General features: G+C 31.1%; 1 pseudogene; it reads left to right on the top strand.

Moving 5' to 3' along the window:
- Positions 1-1,431: 1,431 nt before the first annotated feature.
- Positions 1,432-4,158, top strand: LOC132742668 (uncharacterized; annotated as a pseudogene).
- The last annotated feature ends 1,942 nt before the right edge of the window (positions 4,159-6,100 follow it).

Raw genomic sequence — 6,100 nt, 5'->3', positions numbered from 1 at the left:
TTTCAATGAATGGACAATTTCTTCAAATGTCAATTAAATATCAAAATCTATCCGACTTTAATACATCGGGAATGCTACAATGCACAAAACATTCGTTTTATGTGTGAAAATAAAACTAAACTTGTTCTACATTCTTAAAGTATTCGCCGCCTTCTATGGCTGATGTATATCTTGTTAAAATTTCGCATTTGAGAAGACTCACATTATATTAAATGATTCTCATTGTGTAAAATTCGTGATTTTCAACGTTTACAAAATGGCTTTATTATAATCCAGCGTTTGTGACAATAAATTTACTGAAGAACCCACTCATAAGCACCAGGTGTTCCAATTAAGTTTATGTAGTTATCTGTCTTATTCACAGTTTAAATAAAATAAAAAAAAACTTATATAAATTTCAATAACACATGCATTCGACAAATTATGTAATAATGATATGTGAGAAACATGTGCAAATGTATTAATACTACATTAAATATGTCTTTCTATTTGTGTAGCGACTAAAATCCCTAAAAAATTTTAGGGACAATGAGGAATCAATCGAAGGGGACAAAATATTGTAACATTCATCGCTATGGAAAGCCATGGCTGTCTGATATTGTTCTTTTTCAATTTATGTAACCATTTGGATAATATATGAGTTCACTTCGACAATATATGATTCCAATTCTTCAATATATGGTACCAAAGTAGCAATGTATGGAACCAGATGTCCTTATATGAAACCAAATTGTCAATATATTAATTCATTTTTACAATATATGAAACCATTTTATCAATGTATGGAACCAAAGTAGCAATATATGAGTTGGTTATTACAATATATGATTCCAATTCTTCAATATATGGTACCAAAGTAGCAATGTATGGAACCAGATGTCCTTATATGAAACCAAATTGTCAATATATTAATTCATTTTTACAATATATGAAACCATTTTATCAATGTATGGAACCAAAGTAGCAATATATGAGTTGGTTATTACAATATATGATTCCAATTCTTCAATATATGGTACCAAAGTAGCAATGTATGGAACCAGATGTCCTTATATGAAACCAAATTGTCAATATATTAATTCATTTTTACAATATATGAAACCATTTTATCAATGTATGGAACCAAAGTAGCAATATATGAGTTGGTTATTACAATATATGATTCCAATTCTTCAATATATGGTACCAAAGTAGCAATATATGGAACCAGATGTCCTTATATGAAACCAAATTGTCAATATATTAATTCATTTTTACAATATATGAAACCATTTTATCAATGTATGGAACCAAAGTAGCAATATATGAGTTGGTTATTACAATATATGATTCCAATTCTTCAATATATGGTACCAAAGTAGCAATGTATGGAACCAGATGTCCTTATATGAAACCAAATTATCAATATATTAATTCATTTTTACAATATATGAAATCATTTTATCAATGTATGGAGCCAAAGTATCAATATATAAGTTGATTATCACATTATATGATACCAATTCTTCAATATATGGAACCAAGTAAGTCATGTATGGAACCAGGTGTCCTTATATGAAACCGAATTATCAATATATTAATTCATTTTTACATTATATGATTCCATTTTATCGATGTATGGATCCGAAGTAGCAGTATATTATTTGATTTTCGCATTATATGATTCCAGTTCTTCAGTATATACTACCAAAATAACTTTATATATGACTACTTTAACAAAATTTAAAACGAAGTCTGTAAATTGTTTAACAGTCACTTTCAAGTAATGAAACTTAAGGCATGTCCATTTGTTATTCACAAAATGGAACCTAACAATCAGATGATTAAGATTTTGGAGAAAGTTGGACTTACTCTCGGGCAAATAAATCTTTTTATTGAACAAAAAATATCGCCAGATATAGTGCCTTGTTTATCCTTGTACGAATTTCAATGCTTAGGTGTACGTGATAGAAGTGAAATAATGAAACTTCGAATGGAATGTGTAATCTACAGGAGAACTAATTTCGAGGAACGCCAGAGCAGATTTGATATTCCAAAACAAATGATCAGTGGTCTTCTGGAATCCGGATTTTCCATCACTGATGCAAGTAAGATGTTGTCTGTTTCCGAAAGCACCCTTTACCGAAAAATGCGGCATTATAGCATTTCAAAACGAAACTTTACAGAAATATCTGATACGCAGCTTGATGGCATTGTTACAGAAATGCTGGAAGAGTTTCCTCATAGCGGGGAAGCCATGTTGTGGAAATTGCTATATGAAAAAGGAATAAAGGTAATAAAAGAGTTTGTTTTGGTATGAAACATTGAACAATCTATTTACTTAACGTGTCAAAAAGAAGATTAAAAAGATACTTTGTGCTATGACCTGAGAAAAAAAGCAAGATAAAGAAGAGCAATGTACAAATTTCTTGATTTGGTTAGTTTATATTGTTAGAAATAGGCTTTAAATTCTGCATTTCTTAACTCAATATAATTCTATAATTTGTGAGAAAATTAGTAATTTATTCCTGCTTCATTTCTAGGGTTTAAAGTTCGTGAATTTCCTTCACTTGTAAAAAAAAATTGATTACAAATTTTCCTTTTGAAAACAAAAATAATGTCGACACAGTTATTATTTTTTCATCTTAGAGTGTTTTCCTTTTAGATACAGAGGTTTAGACTTCGGGACTCTCTTAAACGACGAGATAGTCATGGCATTTCCGAAAGGAAGAGAAGGAGACTGAAAAGACGGGTGTACAGTGTAATCGGACCTAATCATTTATGGCACATCGATACTAACAACACAAACTTATTCGATGGCATTTCGTAATATGCGGTGGAATAGATGGGTTCAGTCGTCTAATAACATTTTTGTCTTGTGCTGATAACAACAAAGCATCGACGGTACATGGCTGTTTCATGCAAGGCACACAGAGATACGGTATCCCGGTTCGAGTGCGATCTGACATGGGCATGGAAAATATCAAGGTGGCCGAATACATGGGTAGTGTTCGAGGACCACATTCTATGCTCGTCGGGAAAAGCACGCATAATCAAAGAATAGAAAGATTGTGGCGCGACGTTTTTGAAGGTGTCTTAACTTACTTTTATGACCTTTTCTATTTTCTCGAAGATGAAGCATTGCTTGATGTTCTTATTGAGAAGCATCTGTATGCACTCCATCATGTCTACATAGGCAAGATCAATGAACGCTTAAATGTCTGGAGGAACGCTTGGAATAACCACAGAATTCGAACAGTGAAATCGACGCCACTACGGCTGTTTACGGCTGGAATGTTGAACAATGCCCCTGAAGAGCCAGGCTATCATCTAAATTATGACCAACATCTAACTATTACAACCGAATATAATGACACCGACGATGGTTTGGGGCAAAGACCTATTTTTGAGTTCAGAAACCTACGCTTAAACAGAGAATGTTTGGAGTTGCTTGAAAACGAATGTCCGCAGAACTGGGTCTCAGACAACAACGGCATTGATGTATTTGTAAAAGCAAAACAAATCATAGATAGATTTTAGGGTGGTATATATAATAATAGGGAAATCGAAAAGCAAATACCGGTACATTTGTAGTTTAAAACAAGCATAGTTATTTGTTAAGCTATTCACTTTTTGATTGTTTGACCGAAATCATTTAAGTTTGACTAAGTTTTGCATTGAACTATCTTGTTATTTCATTTCGTTGCCTTCGTATTTTAGTTGTTTTCACAGACGGCGGACGCAAACACTAGTAAATCAGGAACAATGGATTGTTTTATTCGTTTTATCTCAAACCGGGTACTATGCTATTTATAATATGAGTAAACAAGCAGTGCATTTCAGTGCCTAATAAACTAACACTTAAACAGCTTTTCTAAAACAGCAAAAGACATTTAATTTATATATGTAAAGCATTTAGTTTGTTTCTACTTCCTTATTTTGCTGGATCGGGCTTAAGCTCTGCTAGCTTTTTAAGTTAAGTAATTCGCTGTCAGTTTTAATAGGCTAATTAACAAAGTTCGATATTAAAAAATGTAAACGTACGTTATTCCTTCTTTTAAATTGTGTGGTTCTAATGGACTAATACTTGGTAAGATACCATGGATTTATCAAAAAAATTGAACTACAAATGCAATGAATAAACCGAGCAAAACCTTTACCCCTTTCCATTCTTTCATGGTCATTTGCATTTATGATATACCAAGTCCCATTGACCATTGTTCTGAATATGGATGTGAAAGGTAGAAATCATCAAATTGCATCCACATATAAAGTTTGAAGACCCTATGTATAAACACTTCCAATTTATGGCCAGTTGTATTTTTGTTATATCAGGTCCTAGTGACCTTGACCTTTCGACTTGAAAATGGGTATCAGCGGAAGTGACCATAAATGAAAACTTAACCAACAAGAGCCACTTCAACGCGCTACCTTTTTACTTTTCCTTAAATAAATCAAACGGTTTACTAATAAACACATCTTAAAAAGAAAATTAATGAAAATAAATAAGTTTTTCCTTTCATAATTTAATAGGTCTGTATAGTCACACATCTTGTTTTGTTCCAAGTATGAATCGTTTCCATAACTAAATGACAAAGTTAAGAAAATATAATCAAAATTTAATCATTTGACAGTCAAGGTCATTTAAAAGTCAACGTCATATCTTAATAATATTTCCACATGTCTGGTGACAAGTGCATGTTGTTTTCCTTACATATTTAGGAATGAAATCTATACATAAAAAACAAACTTTTGACAACTTAACCAAAATTAATTACTTTGACCTTGATGGTCAAGGTCATTTAAAGCTCAAGGTCATTCAGTTCATCCTTTTACAATGTCATGTCCAGAAGGTTGTTTTGTCCAAGTATGGAAATAATCCATTGATAAATTACAAAGTTATAGCCAATTTTAGCAATGATCAGTGAAAATAAGATAAATTGGCCTTCAAGGTCATACATGAGTCAAGGTTAATTTGAATTAAAAATACATGAAGGTCTTGACCTAAAACATGTTGTGTCTTAATATGAATTTAATTCATGTATACATAATAAAGTTATAGGCAGTTACAAAAAAGGAGAATTTTATTACTTTGACCTTAAAATACAATGTCAATTTAGAGTCAATATCATATCTAAATTGTTTAATATGTTTGTTTGGAAGCAAGTCTTATTTTGTCCAAGTTTGAATCAAATCCTTACATAAATAACAAAATTATGAAAATTAAACCAAAAATCAATTTAACATTGACAGTCAATGTCATTTAAAGCTTAAGGTCAATGTCAGTTCAACCTTTTAGAAGGTCCTGCAAACAAGGTTGTTTTGTCAAAGTATGAACATAATACATTTATTACCAAGTTACAGTCAATTATACAGCAATACCGAAATGACTGTAACCATTACCTGTACTTTTTTATTATTTTAATTTAAAAAAGAAAAAAAGAAAAAAAAGGGTTATTTGAGCTAAAAATGTTAACCAACACTGATGCCGCCAAAAGGGTCATGTCAAATGTTTTCTTTGAAATATGGGCCTTAACTGATTTGCCAAAGAAATATATATAATTCAGGATCAAGAAATTGATTCAACAATGTACCAGCTCGTAGGTTAGCTGTACAAGGTAATTGAAACAACAAAAAGAATTGCAAAAGACAAATAATTATTTTATAATTATATTTAATTTCAAACACACACAACATAACAAATAAAGGTAGTATCTGTCATAAAATTTCTGCCATAAAATTTATGAACATAAATACAAATAAAACTTCTTTGTATGAGGGTCATATATTAGAAAATTTATTTACTAACATTAAAAATTACAATAGTCTTCTTAATTGTATATAGTTTGTTTCTTAAATTTTGGATACTTAAATGGCATAAACATTCATGCAAATCTTTGACATTATTTATTCAAGGTACAGAATATTCTTTAAGAAACTTTCTCGTCATATTAAACACGTTTTCCTGGAGTTTTCATATAGACAAATAGGCAAAATAAAACTGTCAAATAGAATTATTTAACTTGGCATGTTATTAGAATATGATTACAGAAACATTTTAAACAGGAAACAAGAGGGCCATGATGGCCCTGAGGTCGCTCACCTGTGTATATAGCCCCCC

The sequence above is a fragment of the Ruditapes philippinarum genome, unplaced genomic scaffold (assembly GCF_026571515.1).
Source record: "Ruditapes philippinarum isolate M1 unplaced genomic scaffold, ASM2657151v2 ctg866_1_1_1_1, whole genome shotgun sequence".
Taxonomy (NCBI): Eukaryota; Metazoa; Mollusca; class Bivalvia; order Venerida; family Veneridae; genus Ruditapes; species Ruditapes philippinarum.
This window is presented reverse-complemented; position numbering and strand designations above follow the sequence as displayed.